This window comes from Triturus cristatus, chromosome 7, assembly GCF_964204655.1.
Source record: "Triturus cristatus chromosome 7, aTriCri1.1, whole genome shotgun sequence".
Lineage (NCBI taxonomy): Eukaryota > Metazoa > Chordata > Amphibia > Caudata > Salamandridae > Triturus > Triturus cristatus.
In genome coordinates this window covers 575,426,234-575,445,210 of record NC_140590.1, presented here as the reverse complement: position 1 = coordinate 575,445,210, position 18,977 = coordinate 575,426,234, and the positions used below count along the sequence as shown (strand labels likewise).

The following is an 18,977-nucleotide window of genomic DNA, read 5'->3' as shown; positions in this document are numbered from 1 at the left end:
AGTTAAAAAGAAGGAAAGAAAAAAGGAGGCAGGCAGAAAAAAGGAGTTAGGCAAGAAAGAAGGAAGGATGGAAAAGGGAAATAAAGAAAAAAGGAAAAAAAGGAAAGAGGGCAAAAGGGCAAAAGAGAAAGAAACAAGGCAAAATGGAAAGAAGGGAGGGAGAAAAGAAAGGAAGAAAGAAGGCAAAAGGAAATAAGGAAAGAAAAAAGCAAAGAAGGCAAAAGGGACAGAAGGAAAAATAAATAAGGAAAGAATTAAAAAAGGAAGAAAGAAAGAACACACAAAAAGAAAAGAAGGCAAATAGAAAGCACATAGGAAAGAAGGTAAAACAAAAAAAGAAAGGCAGCAAAAAAGAAAGAGAAGGAAAAAAGCAAGAAAGATAGAAAAAGGGAAATAAAGAAAGAATGAAAGAAGGTATACTAGACAGAAAGTAGGGAAAAAAGAAAAAGGGGAACAAGGAAGAAAAGAAAAAAGAGAGAATGAAGGAAAGATAAGATCAAGAAAAGGAAAAAAGACAAAAATGAAATAAAAAGAAAGACTGAAAGCAAAGAAGGAAAGGCCAAAAGAAAGAAAGAAGAAGCAGAAGAAGAAACAAAGACAAGAAAGGAGGAAAAAGAAGGCAAGAAAGAAAAGGAAAGAGAAAAGGCAAGAATGAAAGAAAGAAAGAAGATCTAAAAAACCCATGTTTAAATAAACTGTTACAAGTGTGCTGAAAATTAAACACCATAAAGTTGTTTTTCTTCTGGGGAAAAGTTTATCAAAGAACCATTGGCAAAACGATGTCCAGGAGCACATATGGTATGCTGCGAAATAGCAGTCCTCCACTTCAAAAGGAATTTACAACAGCACTGGAAGCAGACAGGAACTGATAAAGTTGGAATGTGCACTGTGCTTACTCCAAATGCATCCTACTATCACATCAGGCACCACTGGCACAAAAGGGGACTCCTTGTATTCGAAGTCGGACCTGAACCTTGTGAAAGAGCAAAATGCAGTCACCTCAAAGTGACGTTAATCAAGCTTTAAGCAGGCTCACCCATTTGCCCCATGGTGTAAGCTGTAGTGGGCGGAAGCAAAAACGGAATGACACAACAGACCAGTGGGTGGGAAGATGTGGCTGAGAGCCCCCTTAAGTAAGTATTTTATACATAATATTTTACTAAAATCAAAAGGTCTTGGCTAACGCTAGACCTAAAAAGAAGCATTACATTCTACAGGTGCCAGTTGTATTTTTTGTAGAACGTAACAAACAACACTTTGAGCATGGAAAATGTACGTGGAAATGGATTGGAAATAACATATCTAAAACTGACGAAGCACCTAACGGTAATAAGGGAGAGGGGACTAGTAACTGATTCAACATGTATATCAGTGTAATGATAACATTCAGTATAAAATATGTATAGCGCCATGGATTTATAGTATTTTTCACTGAATGTGAACAAAACATGTGTAGCCATCAAGCTTTCGAGTAAACTAGTCACTGAGTCAACTGACTCTGCAACGATTTAGGCTAGTGGGTGCCTGGATCTCTGCGCCGCTTACAAATGACACTCGTGAGTCGCTGTCTCTGGTTTGGAGTATACACCGGTCAGTCTACCAGATACCTTACTCACATCACCCCGGAGTTCTCTTTAACACACAAACCAAAATCTGAGTTTTGTGCTATGGTCTTTCATTGAAACCAACCTAAGGCTAGGTGACTTTAAAGGCTATTAATGAGTTCATTACTCATGTGGAGTTGTGATCAGAGGTGCAACTAGAGTCAACTAGAGTCAAATTTCGGGGAGGGCTAAGAAAACATTTCGGGGGGGCTGAATCTTTAAGCAATAGGCAGAGTGGAACTGCAGGGGCACTTAGAAGGGGTGAAACAATAACATGCAAATGGTCTTTTAAAGACCTGTGAGGTGCTCGGGTGCGGCTGTGTGGGTGCCTGGGAAGCTGTCTCATCCCGGGCTGCCCCACACATCGGGGGGGGGGGGCTGAAGCCCTTTGAGTCCAATTGGTGTTGCGCGCCTGGTTGTGATGTATGACGACTTGCAGAAAAGTTAAAAGCAGAACAGGGTTAGGTGCTACTTTGTACTAATGCACATTTTGTGTTTGGGGCATTTCTTCTTACCGATTGGCAGTCAAACCCAATCCGCTGGACGTTCAATGTTTATCCCTGGACATCTGCTTTTCCCAGTCCAGCACCCAGGCATGTCATGGAAAGATCAGTGTTTGAGTTGAGGCAGGTCTTGCTAAATCTGTCCTGCATGGTATATGTATGGTTCTTTCAAGTCCAATGTAGAAGGGCTTCATCATCCCTTCCTCCTCAGGCTTATAATAAAATGAATCTGACCTTGGAAATGCAATCTGGAGCTCATGTAAAATGCGAAATTTGCAAAGGCAAATATATATATATTGATATAAATGGATGGGTAGAAGGATTCCCCGTGCTGGATGCTTGGCAGCTGAGAAGGTAGGCTGACACGAGCCTTGGTCGATGGTTGGTTGGCAGGGACTAGGGGCTCGAGCCCTTCCACGTGCAGCAGCAGCCGAGTTGAAATCTGGAACTGTGATTACGAACAGAAACATAAGTGGACTGTCTGAAATATGTCCACTGGATTTGCTTCAGTCTCCTGCCACTTTTGAGAAAAGGTCCTGTCCTACTGAAATCATGGAGCACCAATCTCAGTGTGTTGCTGCAGGTGTTAAATGGAACAGCCATGTTGGGTCACATAAATGTTCTGCATAGCTACATTGATGTGCAGAGCAATAAGAATCTTAATTCTATTCCTGAAACAACAAAACCATTGATTCCTATGTAACGTTGGATGGATTTACTAATTTGGTTATGTTATATTATGAGGATTTGTAGAGTGCGCTTATCACCCGAGTGGTATCCATGCATTGGAGTAGGTGAGTAAGCCAATCGTCCTCCTAGTCAAATAGCCAGGTCTTCAGTTTCTTGTGGAATTAGAGAATGGATGGTGGGGTCCTGATGTGGTGTGGAAGAACGTTCCAGGATTTGGCAGCAATGTAGTACAGGAGCGTCTTCCTGACTTGCTCCTGCAGATGCAGGGTATTTGCGCGAAGAAGAGTCAGGCTGAGCGGAGTTGTCTGTTGGATTGTCGGAAGTTGAGGTGGTAGTTGATGTAGGCAAGTCTGACATTGTGAAGAGCTTTGTATGCATGGCTGAGCAATTTGAATTAGCATTACCTGTGGATTAGTAGTCAGTGTAGCTCTCTGAGCTGAGGCAGGTGTTCTGGGTGGCCTGGAGTCGTTGTAATCGTTGATTCATGATGCAAGCGTAGAGTGTGTTGTCATAGTCCAGTCTGCTGGTGATGAGGGCCAGGGTGATCATGGGCCTGATGTTGGTGGGGTGCCAGTGGACTATTTTGCGGAGCATGGTTAGGAATTCTGAAGAAATCATAACATTTTCTCAACAACATATTAAAAAGATTTTCCTTCACTGTGCCAAAACCTACAGGTTTGACAACGAAAATCATGAGCAGGATGGTCGTACTCCTAACAAAAAAAAACGTACAGAAGACAACTGTTTCTAGGACTACTAAAGTTGATGATTGCGTGCAAAGTGTAGGTGGACAAATGGTCAATCCTTTGAGTCCCTGCTCTGGTGGTAATCTTTTGTCAGCCAGCACGTTTGAAATTCTGTATGAAGAAATGGAGGAGAAAACTGTCTGGGAACATCATTATGTAAGTGCTAGAAAAATAATCCAAGTAATAGAGGACAGCTTAACTTGTGAGGAAGAAGTGGAAACTGAAATCTAAAACTGGGATGCAAACTCCCAAGACTTCTGTTGTTCGATGCTCTTAACGAAAAACTAAAGATGGACTTCACTGGAAGACTAACCAAGGAATTTGTGGGATCATCTAGCCCTCCTTCCATGGAGATGGGGCTCTGGAAGTACCCACTGATACTTGATACAGGCAAGTGCCAAGCATTTTCAAAATAATTTAATGGAGTTGCAGGCGAAGAGAACCCTAACACTGCTGCTATGACTTCGACTTTCCTGCAGCTAACAAATGAACGAATAACAACATCACCAACCTTGATGTGTAACAACTTAGCATCTGCCTGAGATGCAGAAGAGGAGATGGACCTGATGGAAGTCTAGTTACCTCCTGTAAAGCACCGTGTGATAGGTTCCAGAACAACGAAAGTCAAACATTAGAGTCTAGAAATGCCATATTTATTTTCTTTGTTTTTAGTAAAAAAAAATAAATTTTAGGGTTTATACATCTTGTGTCAAGGTGGAGAGAGAAACAGACGAATTGTATTTTTGAATGAATGAATTGGAGAAATGTGAGTTGTAATACTTAGAGTTCATTAGATTCTTTTGTTAGTACTGCAGGTTTACTCCTCACTGAAGGCAAGGTTACTTTGATTAGACTTTTAACTATGCACAGATGAGGCAAAATATCTAAAGAGTAATGGTTCATGCAACAGTAGTTTTTAAAAGGTAGGTCATGTATTGGTGTGTTTTACATGTCCTAATAGTGAAATTCTGCTATTTTATTCTTACTATTACAAGGACAATCTCTCCCATAGGGTAACATGGGGATTGCCTGGAAATATCTTTTAACTGAAATTTCCGATTAGGATCAGATAGACATTTGGAGCTTGGGGTTTCTGAACCGACAATCGAAAAACACACCTTTTGGTAAAGGTGTTATTTAAATTGCATGTTTGAAAATGCCACTTTTTAAAAGTTTATTTTCACATTTTATTGCATATATTAATGTTGAATCAGTAAGGGTGGGACGGTTGAGTATCATGTGTTTGTTTCGTGTGACGCTGGGCATTGCATTATAGGATTTTGAGTTTCTGTTGAGCATTTTCTCTAGATTTGTAGCTTTAAGAGAAACAGGTCACGGGGTTAAAATCAAAGCCTGATTGTCTGCATATGGGCGAGCTTTCACCATTAACGGTTGAAGGGCTGAGAGAGCACATGTTTGTGTGAACATGGAGTGAAGCGTACGAAAAGATTAAGCTGCCGTTTTGAGGCTCTTAAAGGTAACTGTTGTGTTTGGATTGTGCAATACATGGGGATGGTTGGTTTCAACAGGAAGGGGAGTTTAATTAAGAGTGAATATTGGGAAAGTGTCATTGATCTGAGGGGTTTGGATGAGTATCACAGGTGTCACAAATGTGTTTATAAGTTGTTGCATTATTTATTCAATTGATTATTTTGAATTTTGGGTGAGGGCGGGTTTGTGCACAGTGGGAAAGGGGTTGCTTTTTAAAGTGAGGTAAGGGATTGGGATTGATGAGAAGGTGGAAGAGGTGTGTTGTATAATATAATTTGTAGCACATAGTAAGTTGGCACTGAGCAGTTAGTTTAGCTGTTTTTTTTCATTTGTTGCAGTGACCCCTGATGTAGAGCCCTTCAGGCTCGAAATGCATTGCGTATAATTACATGAGCCCACATTTATGAATGATGACCTTCACGTGTTGCTGTTGAAAGCCTGGATGGGCACGCAGGAGACATCTGAAAATGTTTAAATAAAGAATCATTGTGGAATCACGCGGTCTCCCCAGTGGTTTTAAATGCATGGATGAATCATGAAAAAAGGACTAGTAGAATTATTGATATACTTTGGCTAAAATATTGGATAATTTTGCAAGAAGTGCTCTACCGGAAGGAAATATTCCTGTACATTGCAGTGCGACAGACGGGCGCGCAAGTGACATGCCTTTTTGGGACAACTTTTGATAGAGCTGTGATACATGGGACGATTCACAGCATCTGTTCGCACACAAGCTTATCGTTCTCTATTCACCTCACAATTAAATTATGTAATAAGGGAAGAAGTGCATCCTCATATTCCTTTGCTCACTTTTTGAAAGTGGGCATTTTCTTGCTTAACCATTCTGTGCTTCTGCCTGTCTGTAGTGTGTCTGGAGCCAGGGCAGGGAAAGGCAGGGTCTTGTGCACCACAAAGACTATTCCTTGCCTACTTTAAAGGCAGAAAGGGGTAAACGTATTGGACCACTGACACCCCAAAATCAGAACACGTCTGGACTGAGGACATTCTGCCAGGAGTGCTGTAGAATGGACTGCCACTCTGCATGTTGCTTGGTTGTGCTGGCCTCCTGCTTGCTGCTTCTGTCCTGGGAGTGAAAGGACTGGACTTTGCTTTCTACATCCTGCTCCCAAGGTTCTCCAAGGGCTTGTGGGTGCTTGCCTCTAGTTAAGAAGTCTCAGGGGGGTCAAAGATTTCACCTAGCAGTGCCTAGGCTCTTCTGCTGAGAGCCCTGACTTGCCAAGTGGTGCCAAATCCAATTCCTGGGCCCTTCAAAGTGTAACCTGGTGAGAAAATCTATGCATCAACTCTCAGTTCCCGTTTTCTTTACGCAGCACCTGCCCTGTGGCTGAAAAATCACTGCAGAGCGAGATCGAAGCATCACCTCCACCTCCAGTAAGGAACTGACGCATCACCTCCCCTGACAGTAAGGATCCGATACATCATCTTCCCTGGCAGTAAGGAACCGAAGCATCACCTCCCCTGTGGAGTAAGAAACCAGTGCATCACTTTGTTTTTCTGGTGTCTCACCTTCCCTGCGCCTGCCTCGTCTTTATTTTTTGACACATTTAAGGTACTTTATGCAAAAGAAACGCATCCATTGATTTCTACATACTAAAACTTGCTTAATTGTTTTTTTTTGATAATCAAGTTTATTAGATTTTAAAGAGAACAAAAAGTGCATTGGTAGCAAATCAGACACATTATTTACGCACATTGCAATCAATAAGGAACGACAGAGACTCATAAAGCATTCATGGGATGAGTATAATACCAGCTTATAAATAATCGTATACAGGATGAACACAAACTCCTCAGACCCGCAGTAAGTTGAACCATTTGCCCCATATTTTGCCAAGGAGTTCGGGGCATCCCCGGGCTTCGAAGAGAGGCTCCTCTTGGGTGTCACACCAATCCACTCCCTTCCTCCATCTACGTATTGTGGGGGATTTAGTTTGGGACCAAAGTGCCGCAATGTCGCGTTTTGCTACCGCCAATGCCGTTCCCAAGAAGCGCTTATCAGCCCGGGAGCCATCAAGGCCGTCGAACACCCCCAGGAGCAGGCGCAATGGGTCATGAGGCACCTCCCACCCAAGAGTCTGCGTGAGCTCAAGCTCCACCCCTGCCCAGAATGGTGTGAGGGCGGGACACTGCCACACCATGTGATAAAAATCAGCTGAAGCCTGGTGGCAGCACGTGCAGGATGGGGAGGGTCACAGGCGTGCGCTGTACGGGCCGCGTGGAGATAATAGAGTTGGAGGGCATGCCTCTGTTGTAAATATTTGTAGAATTGGGAGGAGTGGAGGGAGTAACGATGTTGTAGGTCTGCAAATGATCTGACATGGTCCCCCACCCAAACGTCTCCCAATACCGAGATCCCTATGAGGTCCCATCTGCGAAAGTCCTGGAGAGAGGAGACCTCCGCCAGCCACGTCCCACTCCAAAGAGGCGTCTGCCTGGTGAGTTTCCGGTTCCACTTTACATGTCTTAGCGCAGCACGCCAGGCCACAAGCACCGCCCTGTTGATGGGGGAAGATCCTGCGGCACAGGGCACCCATACAAGTAGGCTTGGAGCTGCGAAAAGTCTAATGTTCTGAGTTCCACTCTGTATGCCGGGTCGGACCAGCCGCCCGCGAACCAATCGTGGATCACGATAAGCCGTGTGGCCAGGTAACAGAGGTGAAGATTAGTCACCCCCATGCCCCTGTAGTAAGGGGGTATGCGGCAGTGCACCAGGGACATTCGCAGCCTCTTTCCTCCCCACAAAAAGCAGGTAAGGACCCCATCCAGTTCCCGAAACCAACTCCCTGGGAGATAAGTGGTAGTGTTTTGTAATATGTACAGGAAGCGGTGGAGGACCATCATTTTGAAGCGGGCACTTCTGCCAAGGGGGTTGAGAGGGAGAGATAGCCATTTCTTAAGGTCCGCCTTACCCTGGTAACCAGAGGGGTGATGTTCAGGGCCCACTCAAGCTCCGGGAGTAGGGCAATCCACACCCCCAGGTACTTAAATGATTGCCTACGCAGGGGGATGGATGTTTGCCAATCGAAGCACGCCCATGAGGGGTGCAGAGGGACCAGCCTGGATTTCGCCGAGTTGAGCCTGAGCCCGGAAATCTGCTCAAAGGCAGAGAGAGCACCAAGGCATCTCGGGCCAGAGCACTCGGGATCTGCCAGAAAGAGGAGAACGTCATCAGTGTATAAGGCTATCTTGTCGATCTGGTTCAGGTCCCAGGGCCAACCCTGGATGAGGGGGTCTTGGCGGATGAGGGAAGCCAGGGGTTCCATCGCTAGAGCAAATAAAAGCGGTGAGAGCGGGCAGCCCTGGCGAGTGCCCCTCTGGATAGGAAATGTTTCAGAGAACACTGCATTGATAAGGACCCTGGCCTTGGGAGCAGAATAGAGGACCCGGATGAGACGTCGGAACGTGGGACCGAGACCCATCCTCTCCAACACGTCCTCGAGGTAACCCCAGCCAACCGTATCAAAGGCTTTCTCGAAGTCTAAGAAGAGCAAGTCCAGATACGGGGTGAGGTGGTGGCGATGTGCCAGAGCAAGATGGAGGCGGCGTATGCAATGTCTGGTACCCCGGGCAGGCATGAAGCCGCATTGATCAGGGTGGACCAGCGTTTACAAGTGGGGGCGAAGTCTCTGTGCCACCACAGTGGCGAAGAGTTTGATAAGGGAGATGGGGCGGTAATCCGCACAGGCAAGGGAGGGCGACTGTGATTTCGGGAGGACTACAATAGTGGCCACATCCGTCTCGGGTGGGAAGGACCCCGTCTCTATTACATGGTTGAACAACTCCACCAAGTGCGGAACCAAGGTCGCATAATATTCTTGGGGGTAACCGTCGGGCCCGGGCGTTTTGCCGGAGCACAACAGTGAAATAGCCCCGTGTATCTCTCTGTTGTGAAAGGACGGTCTAGAGTTTCCGACTCCGTCTGGGAAAGGCAGTGCAGCTGAGTCCCGGTTTCGGCCAATAAGGCCGCCAAGGAAGCCCGGGGGATTCGGGCTACGTAGAGTTTTGCGTAATAGCCGGCGAATATTCGAGCAATGGCCTGGGAAGTGACGTGGTGGGCCCCATCCTCACCCCGAATCTCGGGAATGATGCGGTTGTCCCTGCCATAGGACACTAGGTTATGCAACAGTTTGCCATTTTTGTCACGCGCGCAAACGAGGAGCGCCAGAGCGTTTTAGCGGTCTCCAGCAAGATCTGACAGATCTCTTCTCGGATCAGTGTGAGCTGTCGAGTGGAGTCGTCATCATCATTGACAGCTTGGGTGCCTTCCAGCCGTGCCGCCTGGGCCTCCAGCTGTGTAAGCTGGACCTATTGTTCCTTATGCTTCGCGTGGACCAGACCTCTACCTACCCCACGCATCACAGCCTTGCCGGCTTTCCACAGGGTCCCCAGCGAGGAGACTGAGCCCACATTGGTGGAGAAGTACTGTTTCAATTCCTGCCCGAGGGATTCGACAAAGTTCGCATCCTTCAGAAACCAGGTGTTCATCCGCCATGCCGTACGGGTGCCATTAGGAGGGTTTCCGAGACGGAGGGAGATGGGGGAGTGATCGGAGATGCCCCTGGGTAAGATTGCGGCCCCGGACATCAACTGACAGTCTGTGGCAGGTAACAGGAATAGGTCGATACGAGAGTGCGTGTGGTGGGCTGCTGGAGTGTGTGTGTACTGTTCCTTACGGGGGTTCCACACTCTCCAGGCGTCGCAGAGGCCTAGGGCGGAGGACCAGTCAGATAGTAGGTTTGCAGATATTAGACGGGAAGCCGATGGGGCGCCCGTCGTGTCACGCGAGGGATGCAGGATCGCATTAAAGTCACCCCCAACAACCATCAGACCCTGTGGAAAGGAGGCAAGAACCAGCGTAAGTTGGTGAAGGGCAGAGGCCATGTTAGCGGGAGGAATGTAAGTACACAGAAGATTGAGGGGGTGCCCCACGATCGTGCCCGTCAGGGCCACGTAGCGGCCCTGCAAGTCTGTTGCGGCCTGTGCAGGGTGATGGGAAGCCCTTTCCTGAGCAGGATGGCCACCCCCCGGGAGCCCCACGCAAAACCAGAGTGCCAAACCCTGTCAAACCCATAGCGGGCGAGGAAATTACATCGGGAGCCCAGGAGGTGTGTTACCTGCAGGAGCAGGATATCTGGCGTGTGTCGCTGGGTGCTGCGAAGAACAGCTGTACGTTTGATCCGGTCCAGTAGACCGTTAACGTTCCAGGAGAGGATGTGTAGGGCCTTATGTAGAGTTGACACCATCCTGCTGGGTATTGTGTAGGAGAGGGGACACCTGCGCGGGTAATCCCGGGTCCCAAGGGAGACAATGATCCGTGCCCGGTGCCTCTGCACAAAGGGCGCGCGGACTGGTGAGTCCTGTGTCGTCATCAAAGGCATTTGTGCGTGTGTGGCTACCAATAAAAACAAAGAACGGGGGCCCGTGGGTGGCTAAAAACAACAAATATTCGGAAGACAACGGTCCTCCTCCCCTCCCTCTCCCCCCAACTCCCCCCCACCCTACACTTCTGAAAATGAAGCATCTGTCGCCCTGAGAAGGAAAACAGTTCAAAACAACAACCCTACAATCAGACTAGGTGCTAAGCTAAAACGGTTAGCGAAACATGAACGTGGCGGAGATGGACCCCCCTCCCTGTGTTCGGATAAAGGTTCAACAACTGCTGCCGTTACACATAGGACTTCATACATCAGGAACTGCAGGTAAGTCCAGGGAGTGAAGGAGGAAGTGAATCACATAGCATGGGGAAGCCCCGAGATCAGGACACTCCCCCCCTCAGACCGATACAATTGGGACTAGTGTGCGATGAGAACTGCCAGCGGGTCCAGAGACTGAGTTATAGAACTGATCCCAACACCGATAGCAATCCTAAGGCCATGTTGCCTCCATTTTAGGGATTAAGAGAGCGGTTTTGTTGCATGAGTTTGAGAGGTGAATCGTGAAGTGTTCGATGCCGGTCTCTTTCAAGCGTCTTCATAGTCACCGGATCTGTGGAGCGCCGGGCTCCTAGACAGGTTGGAGTCGGACACGGCCTGAAGTAGGGCCTCCGAGGGGCCCGGATTACCGCTCAAGTCTATCAGCGAGGTAGTCAGGCCGGGGGAGCCGGATCCCCGAGTCAAAGCCTGAGAGGGAGGGCGCCGGGATGATACTACCTGGTGATTGGGATGCCTCCCCTCGACGGTACTTTTTCTTACGGGACCTGGTCCGGCATCTCTGAGGCTTAGGCATAGTTGGGAGTGGCTGTGGAGGGGCTCAATGCACGGGGGAGGAGGCCGACCGATCCATGAGGGGCCGCTCCTCCGTGAGCCAGGTCCAGGCCGCCTGAGGGCTATCAAAGAAGATTGTTTGATTCTGAAAGATAACCTTGAGCCAGGCCGGGAAGAGAAGGCCATAGCGGAGACCCATGTTACGGAGCTTCTGTTTAACCTCGTGGTAGCTTCGCCTCTGAGCCTGCACCTCCCTGGTGTAATCCGGGAAGACCATGATTCTGGCGTTCTGAAACTGCAACGGGCCCTGTGCCCTGGCCGCTCCAAGAAGGGCGTCTCTGTCCCGGAAATTAAGGACCCTCAGCATTATGGGTCAGGCAGGGGCTCCGGGCGGAGGCTTGGGAGCCAAGGAGCGGTGAGCCCGTTCAACGGCGAACCAGGGTGAGAGGGAGTCCTTAGGCATCCAGGAACGCACCCAGGTTTCCATGAATGTGTCAACACGACCCTGCTCCACTCCCTCGGGAAACCCTACAAGGCACAGGTTGTTTCACGACGACCTATTTTCGGCATCCTCAGCCCTGCGGTGGAGCTCCGAGGTCTGGGTCTGAAGACGCACCACCTGGGTCTTAAGCTGGCCAATGGCGTCTTCCGCTCTGGAGATACGGGCCTCCGCCTCGTGACTCGAGGCGTCGCGTTGCGCAGGTCTTGATGAATGAGAGCCATGTCGACCCTTGCTTCTCCGATCTTATTTTCGACCGATGTCTGCAACGCGCCTATCGCTTGAAGGATGGTGGTGAGATCGCCCCTGGGGGCGCCCGGCCAATTGGATGCCCCACCGCCAGGGTCCCTGTCCGACGTGGTGAATTGGTCCGTTTTTGTTTGGGTTTGAAGGGCCGGAGTCTGCAGGGTGCGGCTTCTACCCATGACCACCAGGGCCGGATCCAATCAACACAGGCCGGGCGAGCAGTCATCCCGCGGAGGAGGAGGGGGAACCGTTGACACCCAGACTGTCGATGCTCAGGTCCGGGCACCCGAGACCCCCCCAGGCCCAAGGAAGGCAAGATCAGCTCGATGATTCTATCCCAGCGGCAGACCCGACGAAATGCTCCAGCGGAGTGCGGCCGTCCCCACTCTGGCGACTACTACGGCAGCAATCTCGAAGTCCAGTCCCCCAGTCCAGCTGAAGTGGCCTCACCTCCAGGGGAGAAGATTAGAGGGTTGAATCGAACAAGCAGCCCAGGGAGAGCCGAGGTCCGTGGTCCAGTGCTAAAGGGCCTCCTTAGATTCCCACCGTCCAGTCCGAGAAAGCATCCCTCGACAGGGAGCGCGGTGTGGAGGGGAGCGAAACCTGTGAATCCAACAAGGGGGGGCAGGAGGCGCCGTCTCCCCGCCACCGGACGCGGTGGCCGAATCCCACCCCAAATCCCCTCCCTGGAGGCTTCCACCAGCCGAGAGACAAGAGAGACACCCCCAACACCGGGCCCCAGATTACCCGGCAGTGTCGGAGGCATCGGTACTCCTACGGGAATCCCCGCAGGGAAGCAGACTCGGGTGGCCCAGTCAAACGCAACCAGAGAGGCTACGTATTGGTTAGGAGAGAAGCCAGTGGCCAGCCCTGATGGTGGGTGGAAGGAGCCGTCCCCGGGTTGTAGGGAGGGCGGAAGCGTAGAGTGACAGTGGAGGAGGGGGGTGAGGGCACCGGGTCACCCCACCGCCCCGCCACCCAACATAGTGGCCGATCCCCAACCCCCAGCCCCACTCACCAGGGACACCCACGACGTGGTCAGCAGGATCCTGGCCTCTCCTCCACATCCGCCAGCGCCCGCGGGGGCCCGACCGGGGCCTCGAGACAGACGCAGGGCTGCCCTCCGCTACCCGCTCCGGTAGCTGAAATCAATGCACCACCGGGCCTCCTGATCCCACCTGCGGCAGGCGGGAGGGGGGGGCGCCCGAAAGAACAAGTCAGGGGGTCAGCAGCGAAGGCCAAGCCACGGCCTGCCGCCCCTTCACCGGCCAAAAGTCCTCCACAGGCCAGGAACAGGCCCCGGCGTCACGGGTGTCAGCTCACAGTTGTCAGAGGGCTGCGCCCTCAGGACATCGGCGGCAGGGAGGCGCGAGTCCCGGCCGGTGGCAGCGGGCCCCCACTCCCGGCGTTTCAAGTCTTGGCTGAGGGGGGGAAAGGAGGGCGCCGAAGGGAACAAGGCGGGGAGTCCTCAGGGCAGCAGTGACAGTGCCGGTATGATCTGTAATGGGAGCCTGTAGGTCGCACTCCCCCCTCAGTCCAGGCGCCGCTACGAGGGAGGGAATCCAGGCAAGTCTTCCCGAGCAGCGCCCGAAGGGCCCACAGGGCAAGGCAGGCTCCAGGTGAGGTCGGGTCACAGTTGCAATCCTCCCCCCGCGCCGCTGCCCGACAATGGCAGCCGAGCTCCCGATCGCCCAGGCTCCGCAACTCACCGCACTCAATCGCTGGCAGGCTGGTCTGCTCAGATAGGAGCACCCGCGCTCCAACGCCTATGAAGCGCCTCCTCCTCTCGGCCCCAAGTTGGGGCGGGTCCAGATACTTCTGTGAGCTCCTGTCAGGTATCGTCGCTACCCCAGCCGCTGGGAGAGCCCCGTCGGGGGAGAGTCAGAGGCGCCCAAGCCCCGCAGCGCCAGAATGGGCCGCCATTTTGTATCAGCAGCGGCCGGCCGGGCAGAAACCAGCCGATGGAGGCTCTATTCGTGAGACCCAAATATACCGGAGCTCAGCAAGAGGTGCGGAGAGTCCCAAGCAGCGAGGAACGGAGGCAGATGGCAGCAGATGGTGGCGGATGCAAGGCAGATGACGGAGGGGGTCCGGAGCACTTTCAAAGTGCGACCGCCATCTTGACGCCTCAGGCCACGCCCCCTTGTTTAATCTTTTTAAAGTGATATTTTGACTTGTGTATGTTGGACTTGTGTCATTTTGGTCTTGTTTGATTCAGATAGATATTGCCTATTGTTTTAAACTAGTGTGAACTTCTTTTTTAGTGCTTTCACTGTGTTACTGTGTGTGCGTACCGATACTTTACACATTGCTTCTGAGATAATCCTGACTGCATGTGCCAAGCTACTAAGGGGGTGAGCAGGGGTTATCTTAGCTTTGTGACTCCCTTACCCAGACAATAGAGGGTGTAAACCACTGCCAACTAGAGACCCCATTACTAACAGACACTTGCAAGCATGTGAACAATACTCTGACTTGTTCAGAAAACCAGCAATTTCCTTTGTAAATAGTAAAAGGCTCAGACTTGTACAGGCACATTTTGATTTAATCTAGACTTTTAGAAGGTTATCTAGTCTTGCAGGGGTAGATGTGCTTGGACAAGCATCAGTTCCTAATTTGGCCTACCTAAAAGCTACTGAATACAACGGCAATACATTTCAGCATTTGCCATTGGGTGTGTAACATTGTTCAGTGATAATTCAGGAAAACAATTGGGTTTTGCTTGTCTTTTTTTACAAAATTTGTGCAGGCTCCAATTGAAAATATCTCTGGTTCTTGTCCTCCTTTGAACTGAATGGGTAACGGCCATATTTCACCAATATGACCCCAAACCTACAAAGGAACAGGATCTTATTTGTTGAGGTATTTAAGGAATTGCTATGTATGGCTGTAACCCAAAACCCCATCATGAATACCAGATTCTAAATATGGTATTTCACAACTATGACATAGCAACAGCAGGAAACAAAAGTTGTTTCCTACTGTTGCTATGTCATAAAGAAATTCCAGGCTGCTCTCACAGGGTTGTCTAAGAACCTGCCACTGCAGCACCAGTTCCCTGTCCCAACGTAGAGCACGGAACACAGTTCTGGGCTGGGAGGAGGAAGGGAAGGCACAGCTAGTGGTGGGATCAGTGGTGGACTCCAAATTTCTTTGTTAGATTTCAGACAGGAAGAAGAGGCAATGTTTTGTATGGCACAACCATTACTCCTCTGGCCCTGCATACAAGTTGAAAGCAGGGGCAGATGATTTTGGAGCCATAAAAGCAGAAAATTATAAATTGGTAAAAAGTGAACAGGTATATTTTTCAGCTCAAGATTCTGAGTGGCATCATAGACAACTCAAGCTTTGTCTCGTTGTCTGTTTAAGTCACTCAGAAAGAACTCCTTGGAGAAAAATATCCCTGTCACCGATCTATAATTCTGTATGTTATGTATGATTCCCGCTTAGCGCCAGTTGCATGATAAATAGATTCTAACTCTTGTTATTCAATGCTTGGATGCATTATCAGTAAAAAACAATTTTTAGCACCACTAGTGTGAATAATAGATTGCAAAACTTGTTATTCACATTGGGATGCAGCATCAGTAAAAAAAAAACGGTTTTTTACTATTTTTTACTATTTCATAACATAAAGCAGTCCCCGGCTGCTCTGACAGAGCTCTCAAAAAGCCTGTCAGTGCAGTGCTGGATATCTGCTCCAGTGGAGAGGAGACAATATTAGGTATGGCTCCTCCAGAACGAATGCGCCCCTGCGTAGCACTTTAAAACAGGAGCAGTTTGAGGGCCATACATAACATAAAGTTATAAATGGAAGCATAGTGAATAACATGGATGTTTTTAGATCATGATTTTAAATACTTTTGTAGATGTAATATTGTCCTATGGAGGCACTCTAAAGGAAGCGGGAAGATACAAAAAGAAGGCAATAATAAGTAGTGTAAGAGTGACATCATTGGTATCTCAAGGTTCACTCTTGTCTATTGTCACTCTGTGTCTGTCCCCATTATTCACTGGTAGCCAACTTTGATTCTATCTATATGTTAACACTCTGTGTTAATCATTTCAAGACTTGTTTTAGGCCTAAATTGAATTAAGTCCACTCATACTTGGGCCAACATATTCCATTCTTTTTTATGATAAGGTTTTTCAGACAGATAGATCACAAGAGAGTAGGTGTGAGATATTGCATTGTACTGTATTGCAGCATTTATATAGCGCTTACTACCCTGATGTGAGGCAATGAAGCACTTGCTTACATGGGCAGCATAGCTATGCAATCTATGCTATGTGGTTGGAAGGGTTTTGTCTTTGTTGCTTGATCCTGTGTGAAAAGTGTTTTAATGTCGAGTGTGATGACCACCGAGGTACACAGTACTTAACAGTGTGGTGGATAAAGACATGTGAGAGACATACACAGTTTGCAGATTGCTGTGACCTGGCTACTTTGAGCAGCTCTACAAGTACCTCAGCTGGTTACTAAGGGTGGGCGTAGTTCGCGAAGTAGCACTTCGCGAAGCTACGCAAAGTGAAGTTCGCACTACGCGAGCTACGCGTAGCACTTCGCGAACTGCGAAGTAACATGTTCGCACTGTGCAAGATGTTGTTTTCAATGATTGCACAGTGCGGACAAGCAACCGGCACTGTGCAATCATTGAAAATGGCATCTTGCACAGTGCGAGCTGTAGTTTTCTGCTGCTCGAGTAGATTTTTACTCGAGCTGCAGCTTTCTCAACGCGAACTGGTAGTTTCTCATCGCGAGCGGTCGCGAGCATACGCGACCCCTCGCAATGAGAAACCTGACCTTCTCGCGTTGGGAATCTCGCCGGGAGGTTTATTTTCCATGCTCGCGATCGCGAACAAGGAAAAAGTCTCGCCAGGATGTCATTTTGCTTGCTCGCGGTCGCCAACTTGACGTTGAGGACCGCGAGCAAGCAAAAAATGACCGCAGCACTACGCAACACTACGCTACGCGTGTTCGCACTGTGCTACGTGCAGTTCGCGTAGCGCGAAGTAGCGCGAACTTCGCAAACTACGCGAGCGTAGCGTAGTGCTTCGCCCAGGCCTACTGGTTACTACACTGGGCTGTCCAACCTGCTATTTTGTTTAAAATGTTTAGTCCTGTGCAGGCATAGTTGGAGAGAGAAGTGGCTGGGTGATCTTCTGCAAATGGCTTTGTTAGCATCATAACATGTTCGAATGTCATTAAGAGATGTAAAGTAGTGGTCATAGTGTGTAGCTAGTTGAGACCTGTAGTGGTGGGCTAGGATAGAATCATCTGATTGGCCATCAGTATGTGACAGATCTCTTCAGTCATTCCATACTTTTTGATCTATGTTCATAATGTGAGGGACCGGTTCAGGATGTGTAATAGAGAGACAATAAATGTTACCATACAACAAGGCATCTTATTTCTACCTTAGTTTCTTAGGCAAAGTGCTCTAATACAGTGAGATAAATAAATAAATAATACAGCCAATCGCGTTTGGAAGTCATAGTGAAAGCAATGATTTTCATATTATTCCTAAACGTAAAGTACTCAAAAGTATCAAAGTTTATTTAGACCTTAATCTTTAACACTTTTACGCAATAAAAACCACACAGTAAAAATGACATAAATGTGTAAGATAAATTACTCAATATGAAAAAATCCATTCACAGATAATATAAATTGCCCCTAAGCACATACTCCATCAAAAAACTCAAATCTTTACAAAAGCTTGATTCACAGATAGTATAAACCGCACCAGAGCACATGCTACATCAAGATAACTCACATCCAGTAATAAAATAACTACTTGCCGCCTTTCCCTGACATCATTCATATTTCATTACAATCCTTCTCAATACTGCCTTCCATTGTGCTAAAACCCAAAGACAAACCAATGAAATGTGCATCAAGCCACCTTTTATTTTTAAACCACATTGACAAATATTATTCGGGTATAAAAGGAACCCCTGAGCTTGGGAAGTGGAAACCGGGTTCACTCTGCATCTAAATTTTAAAAGTTACATTCTTAGACGTACATTAGGTGGGTTTTTTTTAAGTAGGGAAATGTTTCCTCCTCCATCTACGAAGTTATCAGGGGAGATAGGTATTTTTTAGCAATCTCAAGTCCTCTTCCCTCGCCATATTTTTTGTCAGCATTCAAAAATCGTTCTGACTAATTCTTTTTGTGTCTTGCACTTTGTGTCTTATTGTTAGTTTATTGCATAGATCGTCAATCCTTACCCTGGCAGATCTTGGTCAGTTGAATTGTATGTCCATGATACCCTTTTTACATAGAGTAGACATTTGGGGGAAATCCGCCCTGTCTATTCTCATCCACAATTTAAGCGTCTCGCAAAGGCGAGATAGCCCTATGCCGTTAGATCAGTCTCGGTTTTGATGGCCTGATCTATTGTAGAAGGCAGTAGATAGAGACAACAGCCTTTTTAAACATCTACCCTCTTTAAGATCCCAATTTATTTCTCCACTTATACTAACAGTACCTCAGCTCCTTACTAGAAATGGAGCTGAATCATTTCTTGATAAGCTGCCAATAGGGGTCTTAAATAGGGTGGTCAATACATTTTATCACATTTTCTTAATTCCCCCTACCAATGAGAGGGCATTTGCCTGTTAGGCTTTAAGGTGCTATTTCCATGAAAATATTTTCACAAACCACATCTGCAGGTACTTATATCTACTTATTACCTCAATTACTGCATTGCTTAGGTACCACTTAAACATTACCGTCTTTTTCCCAAATGGTAGCACTTTTTTCCATATTTATTGCTAAGTTTTTTCTTGTTGCAGTATTTTGAGAAGAAACCTAACTTTCTCTTCAGTCCAATTAATGTCAAGTCAATGATGAATAAATCATCTGCATAAATATGGGCACTGTTCATTTAGAGGTTATGATTGTTTGGTATGTCTAAAACTTTTGGTAAATCAGCTACAAATAAGGAAAACAACAATGGTGCCAGAACAC

At 48.0% G+C, this 18,977-nt stretch overlaps 1 pseudogene; it reads left to right on the top strand.

Annotated features, from left to right (window-relative positions):
* Window positions 1-2,659: 2,659 nt before the first annotated feature.
* Window positions 2,660-4,121, top strand: LOC146810155 (coiled-coil domain-containing protein 117-like; annotated as a pseudogene).
* The last annotated feature ends 14,856 nt before the right edge of the window (window positions 4,122-18,977 follow it).